The following is a 27,909-nucleotide window of genomic DNA, read 5'->3' as shown; positions in this document are numbered from 1 at the left end:
ACTAGTACAGCTGCTGTATTAGTAGACTTTTTTTCCCTGGTTGCCTCATTTCTTTCAGTGAGTTAGTTCTGTTGATCAGTTCACACACTTTGTGAGAACACTTAGTTCACAGGATCAAGTTCTGTGATTCTTTTCTGGGATAGGTTGTTAGTTTGTTGTTTGTTGGACTCTTGATATTTGTATTCATATTTTGCCAAATGATATCAGCTTTGGTGTTAAGTTATGTCACATATATACATATTTGCATCATCATCATTTGTATCATTTAGCATGTAGCTAACAACATTAATTATGATTCATGTACAAAACACTTTAGCTGTGCCCAAAAATCACTCATTTCTGTCGTTTCATTTGAACGTGAGTAGTGCTCTAAATTTATGCCCTCAATAGTTCCAACAATGGAAATTAAAAATATTAATACTAAAAATACTACATATTACCATAACATGTACTCCATTAACCAATATTGTTTAAAAATAATCATCATGTAACACTATACCTGTCTGTAATGATCCCAAAGTGTTTTTGTGATTTGTGATGTCTTCCTTTAACTTGTTATAGCAGGAAAAGTAAACATGTAACCGATAACATGAATGATCGCTCTGTTCCCTTTAAATGTGCCAGTAAATGATGCTAATGGGCTAGCATGCTCAATACCAGGACCTGATTGGAGTTCAGCCATCATTAACATTATCAGTTGCATCTGTTGTTGTGCGCTCTGAACAACATCTGTTCAGGGGCTGCATCCTTCGAAGGACACGGCCTTCATAGTCGTGACTGCGAAGGCCGAACCGAAATGAGACGGTCTGGTTTTGCGTCACCAGCTCTGCCTGCAGTTACTGTTGCCTAGCAACCTTGACAATGTGTCACTTTTTTTTAAACAAAAACTTGAGGCTTTAAGGCCCTTGGTTTTTAAACAGCTGTACCATTAGCTGGTGAACTGTGCTGAAACCAATACTTGAATTTAATAGTGTAACCCTTGGGATGTCTGTCAGTGTTGTTTGCTGCCATATTATATTCATTACCACTGTGCAATGAATTTTGGGATAGGTTGGGCCGTGTAGGATCCACCCATCGGAGCCCTTGTTGCCAAGGAAAAGAAGGCTGCATTTGAAGGAGTCTTCGAAATGCAGCATCCCAGTCAGCGAGTCTTTAAATACAGCCTCTGAGAGATCCAGCCCCTGAATTAGGACACAGTTACTGGTATCAGTCTTCTCATCAGACCCTGACTCCATCAAGTAAGTGAGTTTTGCCATCTGTTATCTTAAAACTTTGAATTTATAATAGATATCCAAATCTATACGAAATAAAACTACCTAGTACAGAGACATTTCACACAAGGAAACCAGTATGTGATGGAGAACAACAACACAACTTAGTCCTAAGTTGTTTGAAAAGAGTTTTTTCCAGCAGAGAATGAAGTGCATTTACTGTGAAGACAGGGTGGAATTCCTCTGGAAACAATTAGTTGAGCTCATAGTGCACATGCTAGTCAAGACACACTAATATGAAAAACTAATGATTTCCCATTAATGACTGAGTCAACCGGCTGCTCCAAATAATGAATTACTGTAAGCGAGGGAGTCTATCCAGGATGTTTGCACTGTGTAGGAGATATTCATATTAGTGGTTTTCTCACATGTCATCACCTCTGTTTACTGCAATATGGGGCGTTTATGTGAAAAACGGGTACCAACATTGTAAAAAAAAAAGAAAAAAAAAAAGTAACAAAGGCCTGTAAGTCATGTGCTCTCCAGTCACTGTCACCCCACAGCTCGTGCAAATCACCTGTGGTATTCGTCTCTGCATCAGTGGAGGAAACCTCTTCAAAGGTGCTCCGCTGATCTCAGGAGCGGTGGCGGCTGTGCAGCATGCTCTGCTCTGTGCATAATAGATGTAGTGACAGAAAGAGAGATGAAGGTGACAGAAAAAGAAACAGAGGGAGGAAAAAGAAACAGAGAGACAGAAAAAAAAGACAATGCATCTTGCATCTTGACAATAATGAGCTAAAATATTCCTGTATTATATTTAAAAATATCATACCTAAACTCTTATTTCCAATAAGAACAAAGTTGGAAATATAATAGGAAATTATATAGGAACTATAGATATATAGATATGATGCTGCTAAACTTCTTCTGCTAGAAAGAAACTACCCACGTAGGAATATTATAGAGATTCCAAAACACCTGACAAATACCATGAAATACATTAAGTTCTCTCCATCACATGTTCCCCTAAGTCTGTTTATTCTTTTGGAAACAAATATTATAGTGATTTCATTTTTTTCAAAAGGAAAGAGAAAAAGCAAGAAAGGGAAATAGAAAGAGATGAAGATGGGTTACGATAACATCAGAACACTAACACACTCTAGAACGCTATCTGTTGGTGAGTCTGGTTGCTGAGCAGATTGACTGGAAACCTCTATGATGCTGCATGGTTGAAACCACATCACACACACACACACACGCACGCACACACAAATGCTGGATTGTCAGTGATGTGGTGGAACAGAAGATACACGTTCTTGACAAAGCATTCACAAACACGCTTCTGCAGTATACCCTGTTGCATATGTACTGTTTGCTTGACAGGAGATATGGAAAAGAACAGAGTGAACACCCAAACACAACGCAAACACATGTGAGCAGAGATTGTGCTGATGCTACACCACACACAAAACCACACTGTTGCCAAAGTACTACAAATGCAGGCACACTTCCTGTACCTGCACTGGCAAATGTGGGGCAGAGAGATCACTTGAAACAAGTGTTTGTGTACATGAAGATCATGGTGGCTATGTGTACGTGATGTGTCTCTGGGCGTGTATGGGGAATGTACACATCATACAGTGTGACTGTGTATGTCCAGTGTGTGGGTGCATGCTGTCAATCAGCCAGTCTGCTGGCTCAGTGTGGACAAACAGAGCCCAGACAGATGAATGAGAAACACATATGTGCTTCCCCACCTCAAACACCCATCACGTTGCCCTTAGCCCCTTGAGAAAACACAGCCGTGATCTATTACCACTTGCTATTGGACACTCCCTGTGTGCTTCTGGTATTTCGTGGCCCCTGGTTGGATGGTTAGGTAAGACATTGTTGTGAATGAGGACAGCTTGTTCCCATCCTGAGTCAAGATGGGATGACTCATTCATGGACTGTACAGATGAGATGCTCCGAAGCACGAAGCTGTGACGTGGATGGGATTCACACGCAGGCACACTGCGGCTATTGACATGCACCGGCTAAAATCATCTCCATATTTCCATGCACAATGATTATGGCTGGTGCTGGACACTTTCAGCGAAAATTTCCTCAGTCTGTACAGGAGGAGAAAAGGCAATGTTATGACGCGTTACATCCACGCACAAAAGCAATTCAAAGTGCTTTATCTAATACATTAAAGAGTACTGCATAACAAAAGGGTTATGCTCTAAAAACACTGGTTCCCATAATGCAATATTCATTTTTGCATGTTTCATGAGATGCTCACAGCCATTCTTTTCCACACATCTTGGAAACTCCATGCCCCCAGTTTGTAGCTCAGCCTTTCTGTTTTGTTCTGTTTAAATTTGGATATACACATAATCAATTGCCTTGTTGAAAAGGTGTTGGTGCTACATGTGAGTTTTGTTATTGCTACATAGCTAATGTTATCATTAACAGCTGTTGTCTAGAATAAATGTTGTGAGTTCATCATCATACTTCATGCTTTTACTCACTAAGGGCTGTCTCAAGTGGTGGAAAGCAATGCCAATGTTAACTGATGTTTTGCTTCTATTTCATTCATGTCTTTTCTTCTACTGAAGCTAGTATGCGTCACGTCAGTTTCTGATACCAGGTCACTAGTGTCCGGTCTGCCCTAAAGAAGTAGCTGCTCAGAGGACTTGTTATAAACTCTTGTACTGTAAACACAACAATGCAGAAGCTTTTGGTTACTAAATTGCTGCTAATGCTAACGTTAGTTTTGTAGCAATAACAAAACTTGCATTTAGCTCCTTTAAGGAAAAAGACATGACACCACTGGACATAGCTGCCGTGTCTCAAATTGGATACTTCACACTCACATGTAGTTCACTGTTTGCACAGTATACTAACTGGAGTGGTGTGTAGATTTCAACAGGGTGGTGTTGTCCTAAATCAAACACTGCTGCTGTATGATCAGCGCATCATAATCAGGCAACAATCATCATAATTAGGCTGCCATCACTGTGCCACGATGTGTCCTCCTTCCTTGGTCACTGTTTGAAAATATGTTGGTTTTCCGTCCCTACAAAGCCAAGATGGTGCCCATCAAAGGTACTTATAGTGCACTGCATGTTACCATACTTGTCACCGCGAATGCACTTATGCACTCAAAACAGCAAGTGTGAGTGCGGAGGTATGCAAATTAAGACATAATGAATGTTTGAAATGAGAATAACAGCATCAATACAACACAGCAGTGACTTATAGCATCAGTGTGGAGACCACAACACAAATAGTGACGTACAGTTGTCAGCAGATGACACAGACTCACACTGTGCAGTCATGGATTAATGCAAAGCAGCAGAAAACATCACGTACAAGGTGCGTACTGTTAGCAAAGATGCATGCAAAAAAACAAAAAACAATAGGCAGTGATGGAGAGACACAGGATCACACACATACGCTTGCAAACTTGCATAGTAGCACAAAAATTGACACATAAACATAACTGTCATGTACAAGCACATTGTCTTATCTCATTAGAGTGATAGACAAAAGATTTATGAGACATACTTTGCAAGGTGTGCAGTCATGGTTTTATGCATATTTTCATCATATGTACTCTACGTCTGATTGCATGGGACTGTGTGTATGAGCCAGCTGGTGTGTTAATCATATCCTCTCATCTCCCTCACATCAGCACACTCAGTTCGTGTACCTGTCTGCTCTCTTACGTACACTGCGGTTTCTCAGCCAGCCCTGCAGTACGCTCGCACTCACAGATAAAAGCTGTTTATCTGACCACGGTGGCTTCCTCCCCAGCATACAAACACACTCCATCCCTCCCTCTGTCTTCTGCGTCTTTCTTCTCATGTTGATGCAACAGTAAATGCTGCAGCACTGAACTGAAATGTTGTGTTGAGCAGTTGCTCTTGTGCTAATCTTTCCTGCCCAAGCTTAGATTAAGATGGGTGATGGTGTTTGCAATGGTGTGTGCCAAGACACCCGAGTGCTACAAGTATCTGCAGGCATTCACACACAGACTCACACAGACAAATGCTGTATGCGTGCACTGACAAGCACCTTAACAGACTCCAGGAAACAAACACACACTCAAAGAGAGAGATGCATGTCAGGAATCCTCTTACACAATCATCCCACATCACTCTGCTGCCTGACATGGGAAAGTCTACGCTAGAAGTCGGTCTTGAAAAGAGCGTTAAAGCCAAAAGTCATTTAGTGCGCTGATGACTGACAGCTTCTGCTCCCATGTACTCCTCCTCATTCATACATGTACCAGCAGTTTAAACTGTCTGACAGCTCTAATGCAGCCTGCATACTCGTCTCTATTTTTGCAAAAGTTGAATTGTTCGCTCTGCAGATCAGATTAGATTTGTGTGTGGATTAAAGGTCATGAGGCTAGTCTTAAGAAAGTGCTGCACTAACGTCTCCAAATGTTTTAGTGGGCTGGGATAGAGAGAGGTGGTGTTTTGAGGTTGCTATGTAGACATCACATGAGCAGGCCCCATATTGCATCTATGTAATCTCATGAAACACTTAGTAAGTTTATAGATAAACTTTATGCACATGGCTAAGGCCGGGGCTACAAGGTACACAGACACACACACACACACACACACACACACACACACACACGATTGAGAGGAGACAATGCAATGGTTGATTTGTTCCTGCTGTTGGGGAGATAACACGGGGTTTATGTTTCTATGCTGAGAATAAGAAGACTGATTTACAGACTTTTTCAAAGTTCTGGAAGGTTTCTGGAAACCAACTTAGATTTCTGGAAACCAACTTTGAGTCAGAATGTAAGCACTGATGTGAAATTTCAAAGATCTGATCAGGGGTGGAGTTTTGTTGTGATTTGACTGCAGATGTCCAGGCCCTGAGTGTAAGAAAATAACAGCTCGATACAGTATGTGTTTTCAGTTTGATTTGAAGTAAGTGAAATTAACCTTGGAGAATTGATGCTCCAGCCGGCATTGTTGCTCCGTCATGGAGACAGGAGGGGTGTTTGGCACGGGGGAGGAAGGATAAGGAGAAAAGGACAATAAAATGAGAGGAAAATGAGTTGGAGATGGAGGAGGGTGGGCGGAAAGAGAAAGTGGGGTAACGGGAGAGTGGGAGCGATGGCGTGAGAGAGCACCTGTCCTGCTGGAGTTGGGTCCACTTGTGGTTAACCAGAGTTGGCAGCACATCAGCTTGACCTTATCCCCCTTATGCCGCTGCTCCCCTCTGATCCCATTAGGGGCCAGGCACCATGGCAAGACCTCCCCATACACACACACACACACTTTCACCAACATGGCTCACCCTCCCTTGTTGCCCCCCTCCCATATCCTTTCCCCCATCTTGGGCCGGGCTTGGTCTAACGGGGGCCCAGGACAAACATCAGGCCTGTGGAACCAACAGGCTGCTAATGTGGGCAGACAGGACAGACAATTAGAACCAAGCACATGCTGTATGTGAGTGTGCACGGGTCTGAGAAAGGACGCGTGGACGGACACTCATGCAGACATTTACAAATGCAAAGAGCAAGACATTGAGAATCACCCAGTTTCTCTTGCTGAACTCTGCATGTGAGCACCAGCCACCGTACCTGCTCAAAATGTCAAATGTTACACCTCACACACGCACACACTGCGCTCCGACTGACACATTCAAGCTGTCCCAACTATGCATGCATAAGCTGAATTTTCAAGGTCAGCAACCCACAGCAGAGGTTCTTAAGTACTTTCTCATGAGGCCTTAAGTTTTATTTGGCCACAAGATTGTGACCTAGATAATGGCAATATGTGAGAATCCTACAATGAGTATACCAGGTGAAGGTTTGCAGTCAGACAGACACACAAAAAGGAATGGAAGCATTAACACACTGAGTACTTAAAGCAGAAATTCTTCTGTCACTGAACTCTTGAAAGTACCTCTTGACCCTCTTTGCAACCTTGTCAGGGTTTCCCGAAACCCGTTTTTGGTTTGCGCTGGTTAAGAAGCTCTGACCTACTTGGCTGATTATGTAAGACTCTAGATGGAGAAGAGGAGGCCACAAAAAAATGTAAATGCTTATGTAAACATAGCGTATGACCTTGTCTGATGCAGAGACAGCCTCACTGCAATTTAGGCATTCCTGTCATAAAACATATATATATATATCCTCCTCTCATCCCTCAGCTCTGCTTTGCTTTGACTAGAACAAAAGAAAAGCCCCCGCCTGTGTGTTTGTGGTTGTATATACGAGAGGCACATGTACACATTACGCTAAAGTTAGCATCCGTCTGAGCGCTTGGCACAGCCACAGGTCTTTAACCGCACTTTCAAATACATCCAGCCACACACATCCACGCGCACCAGTGTAATACCATTATCTGGAGACATGCAAAGGATTATGGGTGCAGCCTGAAAAGGAACTGGGGATTTAATGAAAATTATGTCACTCTTTGACTCCTGCTTGACCCCTAAATGACTGAGTGTACTGTACATACTGAAACTGATACACAAATACAAATATGTATATACATACACATAGACACCTCAATAATGTAAACTCAGTCTGGGGCAAACAATACAAATCAGTCTGCACCCACAGACTCCCTCACAGGCTGCTACCTGCTGCAGAGCCATCAGCACAGGCCTCCAGTCAGACTCACACTCACACTCACACTCACACACACACACACACACACACACACACACACACACACAAACACCTAGACCCAGACCAGTTGAGACCTGTTGCGCATAAGACAAGGCTGCCCTCCCCTTTTGCACATCAGCCACCACATCTCACATAAACAGGTTTGTGTGCTTTTACACACTCACATTAAGGACACATAAGAAGGCCGACATGTAGCCGCACATACTTCACTTCTGCACATACACACCTCCCAGCTCAGTACAAACTGACAGGCTGCTGCATGCCAATACACCTTCAGTGTGACACTCAGAGTCAAGAGACATATACTGTATCGGGGCGAGAGAATGGAGACATGAGCTTTTCATTTACATTACCTGTGTGAGTAAAACAACTCTTTGCTGTTATGAGAAATATTAAAGGCATGAAATACAACAAATGCTAAAGTGGCACAGAATACAGAGAACGCAGCTTCACGTACAGCAGCACCATGGGACAGGAAGCTCAAATGCCAGTGTGGCTACAGAGTGAATAAAAGTGGAAACAGAAACAAACAATACACTGGGCTGAATCCAGGATATGACTATTATTTCCTATAAAAACAGTAAAGTATTTTTGTCGGATTGAACTCACACCTAATGGAAAAACACTGTTTTCTACAGGTCATGTTCAATCTGATAATGACTTGTAACTGCTAAATCTTCATGTATAAATCGACATGTCTTTTTACTGTTTCCACTGAATGGCTAGGGTTGTGGAATAAGTGGACAGCTGCAGTGGCATGATAATAATATCATTTGATTTGTGGCATTCTTGAATTAATTAGATTTTCTTTGAAAAATATGGAAACATTTTACTCTGCCAGATTTTAATTGCCTCAAGAATAGCACAATTTTAAAACTCAAAGGAGACTAAGTGGCCTAATAAGATGCATGTGCGCAGTGAACCACAATTTCTTTTGTAGCTGCTTGAGTTTACACCGACCTTGGAAATTCTGAATCTATAAATATATATTATCACCCTGATCAGATTCAATAAGGGTTCCCTGCAGAAATGTCACCATCCTTACACTGAGATAACTGCCAGTCTATAGCTACTGTCACACCTCCAGGAAACCAGATGAGACCAGGACTCTTTAGGTCAACTCCCACTTCAAAGGCCAGATATGAGCTTTGTTGCTGGGCTGTGGGCAGCCAGCTACAGCGTCCTGGGGCTCCTGCTCCCTCACACAGTAATGGGATTAAGGCTTCCACACGGCAGATTAAGGGGCTCCAGGTCCTAACCTGTCCCCCCTGTCATCCTAGGTAACTCACATCCGCTGCATCCAAATTTATGGCTGTTATGGAAGAGGACATACATAACAACATGAACTGATATCCTGTAATATAATGTAACATCATGCCAATGTCACATGACTTGACATACTTAAACATGACATGAAATGACTTGACATACAAAATGTCATGCTCTTGCAGCACCAGACCTGCATCCATGGCATTTGATGTGGAGAGCAGAGGGTGTGAGAACAGACTGGTATGGATGTCATAACTTGGTAATTCTAAATATAGGTGGGCCATAGTGAATGGGGTTATTATTACACAAGGCATGCATAGACATGCTTGCACAGGATTAAATGTACACTTGCGTGCATACACAGACTCACACAAGCACATCCATGTTTCCATGCATGCAGCCATACAAAGAACCACAATTGCAGTGAATGAAAGGTTAGGGCTAAAGATGTCAAATGAGTTTGGTTGTACTTTGTTGTTTTTGCAATTGATTCCAGTGCAAGCTGAGGACACAGTGATCACAATTAGAATAAAGAAATCAAATCATAACAGACAGTGGAGTTATATAACAGGACGTCATTAGAACGGCTACTACAGACAAGTCAGGGGTAGATGCCTTTCTGTCAGGCCCTGGCTGCTGGTCTGCAGTGACAGAGCAGAGAGCCAGACTGACTCATGCAGGGTGATGGGTGGTGGTGGCGGCGGCGGTGGAGCTGCTACTCTTTTTACTTGTAGGAACACCGCCCCCTAGTGTGCGGCAAAAAGTTTTCCGGAAAAAAAAAGCACAGAAAAACTTCCAGTTAATTTGAAAACCTTACGAGCAGAGAAATAAACAGTCTCACTTCATAATCGTTGTTTCACCAGAAACAAAAATCTTTATTCAATCGTCTTTTTTCTGTTGTCTGAAGAACTTCCTCTTTGGATGTTTAGAGAGTGTGTTTATGCATTATCTACAGCAAGATTGTTGGATAATTAAAAAGCATTTAGTTGTCACTCAAAGACACTGTAATATAATGAGGAGCCAGTGTATGTGTGTATATCTATGTGTCCTACATCTTCTTGCTGACTCTTTGGTCTCTTGCTGTGTCTCCACTCTTTTCTACTCATGTGTTTTTAGTTCTGTAATCCAATTTTGTGAGAAGCATCACTGCACGCACGCACACACACGCACACACACGCACACACACACACACACACACACAAAGAAACAGGATCCTGGGCCGTAGTGTCTCTGGCCCCCGCTATGTTGAAGCTTCCCTCTCGGCCCAGCTGGCAGAAGTTACAGCAGGGCAACAATGTGCCTGCAGGACGGGCCAGGACGGGTCCGGGACTGGGGCCCCATGGCCCTGCTGAAAGGCTCCTATTGTCCGGCCCCACCTCCATCAGGGACCATTAATTATGGGCCGCAGAGCACGGCTCTGAGTCAGAAAAAATACACACACACACACACTAAGCTCCCCTCCTTCCCCCTGTTACAGCATAAACACACTGATGGGGCTTAGGGGAGCCAGCTGCTCCTCCCCTTTATCCCTCCAACCCTTCTCTCGTCTCCGCTGGCTCTTTTAATGAAGCCAAGTTGAGAGCCATTACAGCTCCTGCTGATTACCCCCCCCCCCCCCCCCCCGAAATTACACTTGAGCGTTGCAGGACTTAAAGAGAAGAGTAAAGAAAGGAAATGTCCTCAAAGTTGTTTTCATTCTACTTCTCTCCCTCCTTCCACTTTTTACCAGGGGATTGGAGATCTTGGTGGCTTTTGAACGAATCTCCATTGCTCCACTTTCATCTATTTCTGCTCGCTCAACTTGGCCTCAAAGTGCCCACAGTGCAGTTAGTACACAACAACACATTTTATATAACACAAGAACTAAAGGTAACGTTGTACAGATGGGAGTAAATTTTAACAGGCAAAATAATTCACAAGAATAAAAGCATGAAATAGAAGATGGGTTAAATAAAAGGCAAATTACATAAGATTATATAATAAAACCAAAATGACATCATCTGGTTTCATTATTACTTTGTACTGTTCGATCGACCCTGGGGGATGACACATAACATTACACATCCCTCAATAATCTGACGCCGCCCAAGAGCAGTTACTCAACACAAAACTACATTTTGATTTGGACAATAACCTGTGGTCCAACTGTAGCCAACAGACCCCCACCTCCCCCCCATCCCAAAGACCCCCGGGGAGTTTGATTTCATTTATTCATAGGGGCTTTGACACATTCACATCATGAAAGAATTGCTTAAAGGCAAATGAAACACTGTGAGAAAGACAGTGGGTTTCCAAAGCAGAGACCTGAATGAGTCGGTTTGGGCAGGATGTGTAAAACTGACGTCCACATGTATATCACATTCAACCATAAGGGCTTCAGAGAAAGTTATGAGTCTGTGCTGACAATTTATGAGGTCCAGGCTGGGCGATGGTTTGTTTTTCAAATGCTGTCATGTCACATTCAGAGAGTTGATATGAGTTTTATGCCTGAACTGATGTGTTTAGGGACCTGCTGTTGGTTGCATTTCAAACTTAGAAAGCATTTATTTTACTGAGTAGAGTACTACGCAGCTTTTCTATGTTACTAACTGACACCCATATAAATAAAAGCCTACACAACCTTGAACAATGCTGCAAACTCATTCACTGCAGCCCATAAGCTGAAGGATACTCTCTGGCGTGCTTGAGAGCCAGATTCGTTCATGCACCAGTCAGTACTCAGTGCTTGTGAGCCTGTTATCCTGTGGACACTTTTCCTGGCTGCCTGAGCATTGTGTCGAAACCAAACGGCAAATGACGCCAACACAGAACTGCCAACGACTGCAGTCCAACTGCAGTTCCTCAAATGGCTTGAGGCTGGCTCTGAAAGTTAGTCAATCTCCATAGACTCCCATGTTAAAATGCCCAACTTTGCAGCAGAAATAAACATGTTTACAGCCTGGTGCAAAACACAGGTTTGGTCTTTAGAGATAATTTCCTCCTTTATGACAATTGTATGAATTTTTGTGTAACTCTTTCTTTTATTAGGGCTTGAATTTATGCATAATTGAGGGCGTGGTCTCACCTATTACAACCTTTGCACATAAGTTAGTATAGAATTTAGAAATAGCTGGTGCAACTCAATCCAGGGCTAAAAGACAGCAGTAGAAAAAGTATAAATGTGTTTATTTAAGGGCTGGAGATGTATTTATACATAGGAATAGTATGTGTTGGGGTGTTTATATAAGAGGCATGGAGTAAGTAGGAGAGAAGGAAATTGTGTTGATACATGAATGAGTGAGGGCAGAGAAACAGAGAGAGGTCGGCTGCTGAAAGTCATACATACTCATACATACCTCATACTGAGAAAATAGACTGAGAGGAAAGTTTTTCTTTTCTTTTTTCCTCACTCATGACATTCCTCCTCTCCTCTTCTTCTCCTCTCCTCCCTTGGTCTGACCCTCGCCTTTCTTTTTCCCCAGAGAGGAGGTTACATAACATATTTCCACACACAGACATGCACACACACACACACACACACACACACACACACACACACACATACACACACATACACACACACACACACCACACACACACACACACACACACTTGTCAGCTGTGAAATATCTCTCCCCCAGACCTCCTCCGCTGGACATTGAACAGACTCTCGAATGCGTCGAGAACCTTCTCATGCCCTGATTCTTCTCTCTCTCTACATTCTCTCGCTCCCCTCCCCTCCCTCCCCTCTTTTCTCCCCTTTCATCTCTCAAACAAACACCCCGTTGCATTAATCAGGTTTTTTTCCCTGCCACTCTGACAATGGATCTGTTTTACATCACTGATTGGGGATGTGACCCCCCCCCCCCATACACACACACACACACACACCCACACACATACGTATACACACACTCACCCCACCTCTCTCTCTCTCTCTCTCTCTTTTTCACCCTGTTTCCCATAATGCAGCAGTCAACCCCACAGCTTGGAGAAGGGGTCGCAGGGTAGGGTGCGGGGGGGGGGGGGGTGACACCAAGGTCAGCCATGTCAGATCTGGGCACAAGGGTGGGAGGGCGAGTGGTTTTCAAGAGTTGTGGGGGCACGGACAATAAGTCTCTCTGACACCCAAAGAAAAAACATGCATGATGAAGAGGCCGGATATCAATGAGCAGTTTGACAGTGTTTTCTGGGATCCAGTGTTTCCATTAGGAGGGACTTTGGGGGGTCTTTTTGTGGATGACAAGCCCAAGTGCATTGAGGTATGATGTGGTGGGAGAGGTGTTAGTACATTAACATATATTAAAATATAAGTAAAATGTGTAAGTACAGTATGTATCATTAGACATTATATAACTTTAAAAAGTCTTTTTAAAAGATAAAATAAATACAGAATCAGGCTGAGATTGACAGTTATATATTGCAGATTCAGATTTCACATACAAAACATCAGCTTATAATATTTGAGTATATTAGTATAGAATAGAATTTCAAACACTATCAAGCACCAACTTGACAGCTACAAGAGTAAATTTTGCTGATAATGTTCATATATTTTTACTTAAAGCTGCTACAATCATCATATTTTATATTAACAATGGATCAAATGACTATATGTAAGGTGAAAGGGCTTGTTCATTGTGACAAATCCACAGAGAATTGTTGTCCGGCTCTGCTGGGCTCTTCAGCTCTACAGAGGTTTTGAACGTCTCACTGGTTTTACATCAGACAGCTTTTTTGGCTTGATTCAGTCTCACTGCTCCTATCAATGTCGCTTTATGTGAAAAAGTTCCGACTAGCGACTAGCTGGTGAATATAGTTGAGTGTTAAGCAGCTTGAGAGCCAGATATTTCCTTCAGGAGTTGGTGGAGACCAGAGCTAAAAAGAGAGTGAATATTGGACTTATATTCATCATGTAACCAGAGACCCGACTCCTTTTGTAGGTAAGTTCTGCCTGAAATCTGGCAGAAACATTTGGCCTCTAAACAACATGTATGATCATCTGATCCCTCTTGTTTTTGTTGGACCCTGTTGTAATGGTGTTGTTGTTGCTGTTACCACTGATTACAATGTTATTATAACCAAAAGGAATAAGGCAAAATCTTCAAGTTGTACTAAAACAGAATTATCCCTACAGACATACATATTTATTACTGATCAAATATGATTATTTACTTGAATAGGTGTTTGCTGAGCATTAAAGTGCATGTATTACATTCACAATCAGACTAAAATTCAATAAACATAATAATCTATCAAAGTGAGATTATCTAAGATGATAATGCATGACAAAGAGCTGGATAAAAAAACATGGCCTGCAACATAAATACTTTATGTTATTAAGTCAAAGTCAGAGTGTCTGCACACTTGAGGGCCAGTGTGTGTCTGTCTGTGTGTTACTATCTGACAATGTGAATGACTAGTGTGTTAAATGTAATTTACAGGCCTGAGCTGTCACACAACACTTTCCATAAAATGAGGGGATTTACAGTTTAATCCAGGGCGTCATTGGCACCGGTTATTGAATTTAATTATGAAATAATATTTTGGTTACATCATATTAGATTATTGTTGACTGGAATCGACGCACATCTGTGTGTATGTGCCCAAGTATATTGAGTGTGTGTCTCCACATGTGCTACAACCCTTAGCAAGTTTTTCCCATGCCTCATCCTTCGTTGATCATCATGAGTTAAGTTAAACCTTTGAAAACCACAGTGCAGTAAAGCTGTATGGGCTTTGTTAGGTGTTAGGCTGAGTTCACCACAGTCTGGGTGGCAGACTGAGGGCTGAGACTGACTCAGCTGAGAGCCTTGTGACTTGTGCAGTGTGCCCAGGCTCGGACGGCTTCAAGTCTCATCAACGCGTCTGACTGAGAAGCAGAGAGTGCAGGGGGGAGGTGTGTGTGTGTGTGTATGGGCGGGGGGTCTGCAGACTGGCACAGTCCTCTCTCAGACTTGGCACGGGTCACTGTATCAGGGGCAAACTTCCTTCAACCAGGGCTGGTGGTGGAGAGAGGGAGGGAGGGGTGAGAGCTGGGCTGTTTTGGGACGCAGCTTCATAGCAGGGAGTTTGGTGCAGGGGGGTGAGGGGCTGAAGAGGTGGTGGGTAGGTGAAGAGGCTGAATGGGTATCATATTTTGCATCTCTAAAAGCCAGCTCGGACAAAAAGAGAGGCGTCCGTCCCCCTGACTGACCCAATAATACATGGCAGGACCCAAACGGGGGCGCCATGCTAATGAGTGTGTGCGATTAGTGCGACACAGTGAGCTAGCAGTAGGGAGGGGGAGTTGGGGTTTGGGATGGGGGCCGCTATTGGCTCTTAATGAGAAGTGAAGAGACCCCCTTTCCAAAGCAGTGGCCCCTGTGGACTGGTTTTTGGGGGGTCATTTCGGGCTGCACAGCAGATTAATGACAGGCCACATACCAGTGGATAGAGAGGGTTGGGGTGGGGTAGCAGTGTGGTGGTGGCAGTAGTGGTGAGGAGGGTTAACTAAGACAAAAGTAAAGCTGTGGAAAAATGCTAATTCACCAGTGGGGGGGGGGGGGGTAGGCGAAGACAAAGAGGCAGGGGGTGGAGGTGGAACGAAAGGCAAGAGTGTAGTGTGTGAGAGATATTTTGGGAAGGGGCCTTACAGAGTGTGTGTGTGTATGTGTATGTGTATGTATGTGTGTGTGTGTGTGTGTGTGTGTGTGTGTGTGTGTATTTGAGTGGGGGCACGGCTGCAAGCTGGAAACAAAGGCAGTGAGCGGGGCCTCGGACTCCGGGGCCTCCTGCACAGAGAAACTCAATCCTGTGTTGCATGCTGCTCTGATTTAAAGTCTGAAAGTTGTGATGGATTTTACCCAGAGATCGTTGGACAGTGACATAAACAGTCAAACGGCTCAGAGTCGCCTCTGAAAGGTCCAATATGAAAGTGCAGCACCAGGGCCCCTCGCTCACCACCATTGGGTTTGCTTTAACAGTGATTTATGTGGAGCAAAGAATTAAGCAATCTAAAAATATATTATTATGAGGACGAGATTATAGGTTTATTCACAGAGCAAACACGACATTATTATAAGTGATGACTTTTACTTTCTGGCCCTTTGATGCTGCATCACTCAGTACAAAATAGTGCAACGGGTAGTAATTAATTGTCCCAGTGTTTTTGACACCAGGGAAAGTTGTATGTCTCTGTTTCTGCTTATAGTAATTACAATTTGCTTTTTTGTTTTTTATTGTCTTTAAAACTTGTTTTGGCAGGAGGTGGAATAGAAAGAAACCTGCCTAGTCCATGCAGAGCTGGTGCGACTGTAGACTATGTTGTTTCATGACTGAAAAGACATAATTGTGGAAGTTTAATAGACTGATATAAACCACAAGCAGATGCTTTTAAAAGAAACACTGCAGTTTGAAATGTTAGGTGTTACTCGCTTAGGTGTTCTTGGGTCCAGAGCATGTGCAGGACAGTCCTTCTCCAGTCGAGCCAGGTAAGAACATACACCTTGTACACTTCCTCTGGTTAGACCAGCTGACCTCCTGTTGGTTCCCTGCAGACGTGGATGAGATTGATACAGGATTGAATGATTTCATGATACAGCTGTAACAGACTTTCCAAATATTACTGGATCAAATTCTGACAGTAGTAAGAATCATTTTAGGTTTGTGATGCTAAGAAAATGAATTCATTTTAGTCATTTTGGCTCAGTAGGCATCAGTTGATCCTGTACTTCCAAGTGGAGTGCAGCCTAGTGCCATTCCTGAGGGCTTGGTATAATATATATAACCACCCAGCCGAGCGGTTCTGGCCTCGAGCAAGAACCAGTTGTACGAACAGATTTGTTCTTAAGTGGCACAAACAAGCGACTCAAGAGAAGTTGTGGCTTTGACCAAATGGCACAGACCTGTTGTGAGAGTCTCTCTCTCTCTGTCTCTCTCTCTCTCTCTCTCTTCTGCATCTAACTTCATGTTGCCTTAGTCTGTCACTCCACGCTGCTGTTCTGATGACAGATGCACTCAGTGTATGGGATGTACACACAATTAAATGAATCGAGTATTTCAAGTACTCTGAGTTTCAATTATTGGGTGTGGTCTTTCTGGCCATAACAATGTACAGCACATCAACACGATATACCAGTATGGAGTGGAAGTAAAACACTATGACAGGTTTATGAATGAAACTTTTCCACAAGCAAAGTGGAACAGGAAGCGTTGGTTATGCTAATGATCAAGTCTAATGAATGTGCAATAGGTGGTGCTTGTCAGTCTGAAAGCAGTGATTTAATACAAGTTTGTGCAGAGAGTTTGGTGGATCCGACCCGGAGTCGTCATATGAACAAACCTCATTGAAAAAAAGAGAATTTTAGGGCAGGAATATGAAAATGTTCTTGCATGAAGCCTAATGTCATTTGTCTTCAAAGTCCTTTTAGTAAGTTATTTGCTAACTATGATTTTGTATTGAACGTAGCTCAGTAAACCTTCACATAGAGGAAACTTAAGCTAAAGGTTGTTCTTATGTAGTCCTGACAAATAAATTCTGCCCTGGCTTCTGTTTAAACAATGAAAAGTCAAATCTGTTCTTACTGAGGCTGACATACAGTAGTGTGAGTCCTAACAGACACCCATACAGTCAGTGGAGCAGGAGGTGGTCCTGCATTCCTGCTGCTTTCAGGTGGTTCCAGTGTGGTTTCTGTTGACCCACTTTCTCTCCTGTCTGCTGGCTGGGTAACGCCGCGGTTTTAGCAGAGAGAGAGTTCACACCCTGGGAATAACTGGCAGCCATGGAGGGAGGAACGGTGGAGTAGTGGACTACTGTAAGAGTGTGATTAATGAGCGAGTGTTATGGCAGCAGCGCAGAGAACAAAGAGACTAATCTACAGCACATGGAGAGTGGAAAACACTGCACATACCAGAGGGTGGATCTAAAAACGAACCCCCGTCTGCTGGTTAGTAACAGAGCCGAGAACACCAGCTGTATTAGCGGACACACTGAAGGTGAACACTTGGCCACTGATGTTGCGTTGCATAATGGATCCTGCAGCTTCACAGTATCAGGAGAGTGCCATTTATCTCGGAGTCAGTAAATGAAATGAACTCACAGAGATGCTGAGCGTGCATGGATGCACTTGTGCACGTTCTTGTGTGTGTATGCAGATGTGTGTCAGGCATTGATTAATGTCTGAGTGTGATGGCATAGTTAATTTGGTGAGCTCTGGCTTCAGGCTTATATCCCCTCTACTGTCTGTGACAGGTGTGTGTGCGTGTGTGTGTGTGTTTCCACAGAGAAAAGGCAGGCTCAGTCAGTCACCCCACCCATAAATCACACACTAGGGCTAATTGATTCAGCTCCGGTTCTTACACTGCTTACCCACCAAATCCTTAAAGAGCCGTCCAGGCTGCTTTTTAACAGAGTGTTGGGTTCTGTTATGCAAGCCTCCATAAATTGCTCATGTTCTCTTCAAAAGACTCTACAGAGAGGCGACTGATTCATGACCCATGGCCACCAGCTCTAGAAACCCTCTATGGACGACTAAGCTTTTAAACGCTTTGTTTGGCTGCGTGTTTAATGAAGGGCGTGATGATACAGTTTTTTAACACCACAATGGTAAACAAAGTGCGAGGTGATCTATGAATGTCACATTAGAAATATCACCAGTATGGGTGAAAAAAATCAGAGTAACTCTCAGAAAGGCCTTCACTGATGTATTAACCATATTAGTACGTCATGAGTCCGACAGTGGACCAGGTGCAGGAGCCTGACCCTGACAGGCACAGGTTGGGTGCTGGTCATACATTAATGAATCTGCTCTAAAGTTGAAAAAGTGTGTTTATCAGGTAGGGGCGGTCTAATGAGGGTCTAATGTTTCAGTATGGGAAATGTGCAGCAAATACACACAACATAGAGGAGGTGTTTCCAGGGGACACAAAAAAGTGATGAACCTGTGATGAAGTGATGGAGTTCCTTGCGATTTCTGAAGCTAAAAGCATTGAACAACAAGTGTGCATGGATGTATTTTAATAAATTTATTATAATACATTCTCCATGTAAGTGCGTCCAAGCTGGGTTCATCACTTTTTTCCACGCACCTCTGTTGTGTTGTATTGGCAGTGCGTTTGTGTTTGGCTGTGTTGTATTTGCAGCACATGTGTTGACAAATTGATGAAGATGTTCTCTGAATTTGCTTTGCAGTGCATCGAGCTCTCGGGGCCATTGTAGAAATGTAAGCTCCAGGGTTTTTGTTGTGTGACCATATTAGGATATTGCGACTTCAATATTGATTGTTCTGTTTTTAATCTGACATCCACCGTTATGGAAGTGAAATACTAAATGTATTTTTCTGTACAGCATGAAAAGCAATTATTAGATTGTTGAAACTGTTTAAACTGTCATGTACAAAGGTTTTTGTCCAGGTGACACTTTCACTGTGTCAGTCTGCTGATCAAGAGAGGATTGATTCGAAAAGTCTCTGCAGCATTTGTCAACTTTGACAAAGACCAGTGCAGACCTGATGTTCACTGTGATGGATTACACAACTCAAATAAGTTTCAAGAGTCTGCTAACAGATGTCCTGGAGAGGAATGAATGAAAACCGATGGCTGCTTGAAATGGTAATGATAATAAAAAAAACATCCATTTAGATTTATTATATTTAATTTAAAACTCATGACGTGGTTTAGCTACATATTTGAGTTCTAATAGGCTAAAGCCTGCAAGCATGATCCTTTAAGACCATATGTTTATTGTTGATATTGCGTGATTTGTTGACAGGTTCCTCTGGGTAACTGTTTGTCTTCTCTCTTCTTTTCTTTTGGAGTTGTGTTTTGTCTGTGGGTCCAGTTGGAAGCAATCTGCAGGCTGGCAGCGAATGAAAGAGCTCCCTGGTTCATCCCTGATGCTCCCCCTGCTGCCGCCGGCCCGACTCTCCACGGGCCTCTGTCTCCAGCCCTCCCCAGTGGGCTAAGACCTGCTCAAGGTCCCCTCTGTGATGTGGGCTGCCTAATAAAAGCCAATGCTAGCTTGATTCCCAGGCCCATTTTCCCCATGAGTCTTTATCTTTCACAGCATTGACCGAAGGTGAGGGGCTGCCAGAGAATTGGGTTTCACTCTGCTCTCACAGACTGTCTCGCTCTTTGCCTCTTTGGCAAAACCATGGGTGGAAGGAGCTGAAGCAGCTAGAGGAGTCTGTAGTCGGGTTTCCATCTCAGCATTTTCCATTCAAATAGAATGAGCGGCTGATTGGAAACTATGGACTTCTCACAATAATTCAATATTTTATAATACTTCCTAGAGGATAGGATTTCAGATCAGATTTTTTCCAGTATTAATGCAACTTTAATATGCCATATGTATGTTAAGTTCTGGGTCACTATATCATTCCCTCTGTCCATACTAATGATGAAGTGAAACTGTACCTTCATAGAAGGGCTATATATAGGCTATTTATAAGACTATACATATCTAAGAGTTGGGAGATAAAATCCAGTCTGTATTCTGTGTAAAAACACATTCAGAAGTTTAGCTGTAGCTAATATGAGGTGCTTCAGCACACTGAGTTGGTCAAATCAACAGGTTTAAAATGAAATCCCTCTTTTTTTGTTTCCCTGGACAGATAGTCTTGTTGCTGTGCACTGATGTCTCCTGGTAGTTGTGTTGGGATTTGTTGCCACAACATCTACAATCAACTTACACGTGACTGCAAGGGTGAAGTTAGTCACTTTGGCTTACTGAGATTGCTGCAACCTTATGTTTCAGCTGAATTTAAAAAGCATTTTTACAAAGAACCTGGACAGTGCACTTTCTTACAGCTTCAGGGCCTGCCAGAGCCCACAGAATCTAATAACTCTTTAAGTGGGCTATACATCACAAGATATAGCAAAGCTATCGCCAGATTAAATATTTACATTGGGTGAGTCTACAAAACCCCCAGATTGTTTGGTGACGTTTTTAATATTCAACACCAAGTTTTTCTCTTAAATGATGTTTTCAACAGAAAAAGAAAGAAGCATGGTATCTACATTATGTTAGGGAAAAGTGGTTATGGACAATAAACCATGGTTAAAGGTACCCTGTGGAGATTCTGACCATGAGTAACACAATGGAGTGGGATTTTTTATGACATCTCTCTGTTTCTTTCTCATGCATGTGCACAAACATGTAGGTGAAGCGAAACACATTCCTGTTAGTGATTTCATGTAATTGGTCTAAACTGCAGATGACAACTAAGTCATAAAGAATGCAGAAGACTGCTATCAAGCAAACATATGTGTAAAAATGTATGATTCATCTTAGCAAATACTCAGTGATGGAAATGCATACAAGACATTTGTTAGACTGCCTTGGGATGGATATATATTCACGTAACATATGTCTACAATATAAGCATACATACAAAAACATACATATTTATATGGGCTAGACATATATGTCAATATATGAAATAATTCCAATTTCTAATAGGTTTTATATATCATTTTTACATAAGTGCTTTTATTTAATATGTACACATGTGTCACATGTGGAAATGAAGTGCATATATTACATTTGCATATGGGCAAGTCAAAGAATGAACTTTGAGGCTGAACTTGCTAGGTTTCTTCTAGATTGGCAAGTAGACAGCTGCTGATGCTAATGCTGGCTATAGAGCAGTAGCAAAACTTTCAAATAGCTCCTTTAACTTCAACTTTCAGAATATTTTGAATTTCTGAAAGTTCAAGTTACAAACTCACATTCATCATTTTGACTTTCTCGGCTCAAGTGAATCTGAAAACATATTTGCAATACTTCGGGAATTTGAAGCCATTTTTTTTTATATCCAATCAGAGTCTGCTGTCATAAGTCATAAAAATTCCTCCATGTGTGAGGAGGCATGTTGCAGCTGCAGTTGAAGTGTAAGTCTCACCTTTCTCTGATGCAACCTGATGACAGTCATGAATGGGCCTGAGCATGTAAGCGCAGTAATGTACATGTTTGTGTTTACAGCAGCACAACAGCTGCCCTGACTGCTCCCTGCTTCGCTGTCGAAACAAGAAAAACCTTATACAACATGCACATTACACACAGTAAAAGATTAACATGCAGTCAGTGAGTTAATCTATTGCACAAACAGACTCAGAAACAGGTGTGCACACTGTGCACACATACATGCACACAAATCTTGTTGAGTTGAGTTGAAACAGACATTCATCTGTGTGGAGGTATATACATGCAAACACAAGGACAAACAAATCTAAGCTGAAATTCAGAGTAGAATTTATACTATGGTCAGTCTGTCATATACTAAAACATGGATACACCACATGCACACACACACACACACACACACACCCCAGACAGAGCTCACCCAGTCATTCCATCCTTGCGGCAGTGAAGCTGTTTTTCCATCGCTGGGCTCTTAGCGTGACATCGAGGTCCAAACAGCAGTGAAATATTACATGGGCCCGGGTTATTAAAACTGTTATTAGCATGGCCAATTGGGGCTAAACAGGACCTGACTGTCACCCTAATGACAGGGTGGCTGAGAGCTGGGAAAAGATGGGGGGGTGGGGGTGGTCTGCTGAAACCTCTGACCATCATCCACCGAACAGCCCCAGTGGATTCTCCGCCACTAACATCCATCAACCACCAACCACCCCCTTATCCCTCCATCCTTCTGCTGCATGAGACAAATAAAACTGTGGTATTGACATACAAAGCTGCAGATCCACACAGACATGGAGACAGTTAGGAAAACAAATACACTCTTTCACACAGATAAATACTGACATATGGAGGCACAAAGATGCGTATAATTCTCGTACAAATACACATATTTAAAGATAAATAAACACAAGAAATAGAAATTATTTTGGTTTCTGCTTCCACTTATTTTCCAGAACAGTTACTTTATTGGTGAGACTCTTTACTGTACTTTCCATGTGATGCTAGTTTTATACGACTACTCCACTTCATTCAAGAGAAAAACATCTTAGTTTTAGCTACTACTTTGTATTTTTGATTTTCTGTCCATAAAAAGCTCAACACACTGCAACTTAAGAAACAAAAAGGGAAAAAGACAAAACACAAGTAAATTCAGCAAACATCATTAATTTGCCAACACGTGCGGCAAATACTCACTGCACAACGGGAGTGTTTCCAGGGGACACTAAAAAGTGATGAACCCGGATGGGATGCACTTTCATGGATGTATTATAATACATGTAAATACATCCATAAACACATGTTGTTCAGTGGTTTTAACTTCAAAAGTCACAAAGCATTGAACAACAAGTGCGTCCCAGCCTGGTTCATCACTTTTTTGTGTCCCCTGGAAACACTTATTTGACTCTGTTGTATTTGCAGCACGTGAAGATGTTTTCTGCATTTGCTTTGTTTTGTCTATTTGCATGTCTTTCTAAGTTGCAGCGCATTGAGCTCTCAGGGCCACCGTAGGCCTCTAACCTGATGCACTGTTAAAAACCACGCAACTGTGAATTACAATTTCAAATACAGCCTCTGTGTATAACCGGTCATACTCACCAGTATCTGTTATACTTGGCCAATCAAAGCAAAATAAAGACAAAGTTGATGTTGCTGGGGCATCCTGATGACCTTTTGTGCTTGTCTTATCCCTCTCTTACTCCCCTCATTTCCTGTCTGTGTTGACACTGTCACTATCACATAAAGGCAAAATGCCAAAAAAAATGTTTTAAAAAAAGATTTTAACACATTTCTAAAGTGCCTTAGATATCTGTTTTTTCACCACATGATTGCTATTTTACCCAGAGAGCACCCAACCCTGCAATCTCTAACATCCTCTGATTTTTTTCCACCAGTATCTGCTTCATAATAATCATATGAAAGACGTCCAAAATCGACAACGTGTATTTAAGCAAATAATTCAAAAGTCAATAACACATATCAAATCTCTCTTTCCCCCAACTCTGCTTTATGTTTACTGTCTCACCCACAGCCTCAGCCTCCGCTGATTCCCCCAGTTTTCCCTTATAGACTGAGGCTCGCAGTGCAATAAACTGAGCTGAATATCTTCACACAGAGCACAGAACATAGCTGTAGCCCAGCGGTGGCCGATGCTGACCAACTATCATGGGGTTCAGCTGGAGCCAGAGAGACCACTGTGGTTATCACTGGGTCTCTGGTATCCAAAACAGAGTTATGCTAACCCCCCTACCCTCAGCCCCCTCAGCCTCCACCACCGAGGCAAAGCCATTCAAACATCCAAACACGCAGTGGAAATAAACTCTCTACTCTACTACCCTCAAACTTTCTAGCTTAGTTTTATTGCATTGAAGTCTCAAATTAAAGAACAATAAATCACAGTTTTCCCGCTTTCATTTGGACAAAGGAAACAGTGGAATCAGTAAATACTTACAACTGGTGAAAACATACGGCCCAAAGACCATAAATCACACTTCACTCAACTTTATAATACTCTCTGATATGTGTATATACAGTAAATGAACCATTCATACACAATTACTCAACAAGGAATGCTGCTGAAAGTTGCTTTACTTTGCCAAAATCCATAACAATATCAATTCGATGTACAGTAACCTACAGAGAAAAGCAGGAAATCACATTATACAACAAAATAATATATAAGGTTTTAAAAAATTAAAAAGAAGAGCATTACTGTAGAAGAAACTTTAGTAATTAATGAGGTTATGTTAGATAATGAATGATTCAGTTGGAGCCTGATATTGTTATGTGCATTACAATGTGTTATGTTGTGTATTGTGCTGAGTAGTGTGCATGTGTTTTATTGTTTTGTCACCATGCAAACCTTGAGGACCCCGGGAAGAACAGCTGCTGCTATGCAAAAGCTAATAAGGATCTAAATAAAACAAAGAAAACATCATGAGGTCTGTATATAAAGATTCAAATCATTTCTTCATTTTGTTTTTTTAAACAGTTTCAATAGCTTTGTTTCACCCAAACCAGAATATGTGCACAACAGAAACATCAACTACTCTGATGACCCTGTGACAGGAAAGACTTGAAGGTAATAAAATCTAGCATATATGAAAAGATACTGTATGTGGATTGAAGACATCCACTGTTCATACATCCATATTTATCCATCCATTCATTCATTCGTCCAAACCTGCAGAGAGAAGGACAGAAAGACTATTTCCAGCTCAGGCTCCATCTCTGTCTCACATCAACACATGGAGTGGATTTGAACCAACAAACAACAAGTCTGCTCTATGAAATAGGAGTCCAAAAACAAAGCTTCCCCTTCAATGAAACCCCCCAACCACACACACACACACACACACACACACAAATGCACACACACACCTCAGGTTTAACCCCCCCATGATCCACTCGTTCTCTCCAGACCCTTCACCTTCTCCACTTCCAACAGTTAATCACACACACGGGGTTGGGGGTTAGAGGGAGGTGAGTTGGGGGTGACACGGGGGCAACAGTGAGTTGTGGCCCTCTGGACATTCAGCACAGACAGAAATGGTGAATGTGTGTGTATATGTGTGCACAGATCTTCCCTGAGATTTACCCACAATCCCTTGCCTCCTCCTTGTTTATTTGGCCTCAGTAATGGTGGCTGTCATGGGCAATCGCATGAGCCGGCAGCTGATTTACTCCAGGTGGCGCTTTGGCTATTGTCCGACACCAAGGAGCTGCCCTGACCCCTGACCCCTGGGGTCAGCCCTGTGCCCTAACCAGAGGACAGGGCTGGAATTGCTGCTGAGGGGAGAGGCGACATGGGGATTAGACCAGGCTGAGTGGTTTGTGTGTGGAAACAGATACTCCCACAACTCCAGACCCCCAACCTCCCAAGACACAACCACTGCTGATTTACATGCATTTTATTAGTGTTAGAGATGCTTTGCTGAAGTGGTTTAACAGTCACTGCTGTTTACATCTTATAGCTTGTTTTTGATTATATTTTTACTGTACTATGAGTAATACTAAACTTTAAACAATACAAAAATACTGGGATGTTTTGGTCATAGAGCTGGAGATACACTCAGTGGCTGGTTTATTAGATCCACCTGTAAAGTCTAATGCAGATTAATACAACAGCTCAGCCAACTCTACCTTTACAAAGACAATTCAATTTTACAAATGTAACTATATGTTTATTATTGAGCTCATTGTTTGCAGTTGTGCTGGACTGCATTACATTAGATATGCATAGCTGTACCCAAAAGTGGGAGTGTATTTTAAGTTTTGAATATCAGTTCTCAGCAGTTTTAATCAAGAGAACGGGTCCACAAAACCATCCAATTATAGTCCATACAGTACACTTACATTTACATTACCACACACACTGTACCTGCATGCCTGACAGACAGGTATAATGGAGCGTTGTGGTATTTGAATAGTAGTGTTCAGTCACATGTTTCATACACCCTTCAGTCAACTATGTCCATGACCTTTCTCACAGAACATATGAACGTTAGGCACTCCTTCAGTCTGCTGCCTTCTCTCAGAGATTTATCTCCCTCCATCTCATCCTGCATCAACATTTACAGTAGTTTCAATTATGCATTTTGTTGCTATGAATGGTTAAAAGTGTATTGACAGAAGTATTATATATGTAGGGCTCATAATATCTAGTTTTTAATCTTCCAAAGAAAAATACTATGGATTTACGAAGATTTATTTTGAATTTTAAGAAAAAGGTAAAATTCAGATTCATCAATCAATAATGAATAAATCTCATGCCGTAGTGGAACATATGCTTTATTTCTTCACTGTTCAGGTTTCACCAGAGAAAAACATTAATGGTCACACTGATCAGGACCACAAGCAGTCACATTAGTCAGGAGTGAAAGAACGCACTATCAAACTCTGCAGACTTGAATAAAGTTGTTTTTGCAGTCACACCTGTGCGTTTGGTTTCACCTTAAAGGCACCCTAAACAGGTAACAGCAACTTTAAAATATCTTCCTCATCCAATGGTACCATCCTCACTCAGAACTTGGAGAGCTGGGGGTCACAAACGTGGCCTATTAATGCTGCCCCACCAGAGGCAGTGGAGTACATAGCCATTCGACCAGATGCACAGTACATATATCAGCCGACCTTTGCACCACCCAAAACACCCACAGCACGCTTAAATATAGATTGGGCTCACGACACATGACTGATGATTATAGCTATGTTAATACCACTGTATATGACCTTATGTACACAGGCTGTTTTCAACATACTGAAACACACACACCCATTCTGTACATACAGTGTCAACACAGATAAAGGTTAGTATAGATTTCTGTGTCACGTTACCACATGACATACAGGGCTTATATGTTGCACTTAACAGTTACTACTGTGTAGATCAGTAATAAGAGATTTTACGTGGTAAAGCTTTTTCTTTCTTTAAAACATCAAATTTAAATTTATATCCAAATTAAAATTCCAGCATTTACACTATTTCCTCAGAGCGGGATATTTTTATTCTCCCTTTCCATTCACACATGCACACGTACACATGCCATAGCTTGCCATGATCCAGGCTATATATATGCAGCCAGGTGGTTGGTGCTTGGTACACGCACACACACAGTGTCGGTACATGGCCGCAGCTGATGACAGAGCGCGGGCAGACAGACAGCAGCTGTCAGTCTGGCTCAGTTACAGCCAAACAGCACCAACACTGATACACCTCACCAATACCCTGAGGTCCATGTCTGGGTCATGGAGCTCTAGAGTTCACCGTGGCCTTTAACTCCAGTCTGCCCTTTTCACACAGAGCTACACTTTCATGTGGTCGCTGTGTGATAAAATGTGATATGGATAAGAATGCAAGATCCAAGATTTTACCAAATATTTTAACAATTTTGAGGCGA

General features: G+C 42.3%; 1 long non-coding RNA gene across 1 annotated transcript; it reads left to right on the top strand.

The window, feature by feature from the left end:
- The first annotated feature begins 223 nt into the window (after positions 1-223).
- LOC139623202 (uncharacterized) lies at positions 224-26,627 on the top strand. The gene is made up of 3 exons (XR_011691447.1): positions 224-1,238; positions 19,492-19,701; positions 19,908-26,627. It is a non-coding gene; the product is annotated as an uncharacterized lncRNA (long non-coding RNA).
- The last annotated feature ends 1,282 nt before the right edge of the window (positions 26,628-27,909 follow it).

This window comes from Trachinotus anak, unplaced genomic scaffold (genome assembly GCF_046630095.1).
Source record: "Trachinotus anak isolate AG129_WGS33_773 ecotype Australia unplaced genomic scaffold, CSIRO_AGI_Tana_v1 ptg000007l, whole genome shotgun sequence".
NCBI lineage: Eukaryota > Metazoa > Chordata > Actinopteri > Carangiformes > Carangidae > Trachinotus > Trachinotus anak.
Note: the sequence above shows the minus strand (reverse complement) of the source record. Positions and strands in the feature narration are given on the sequence as shown.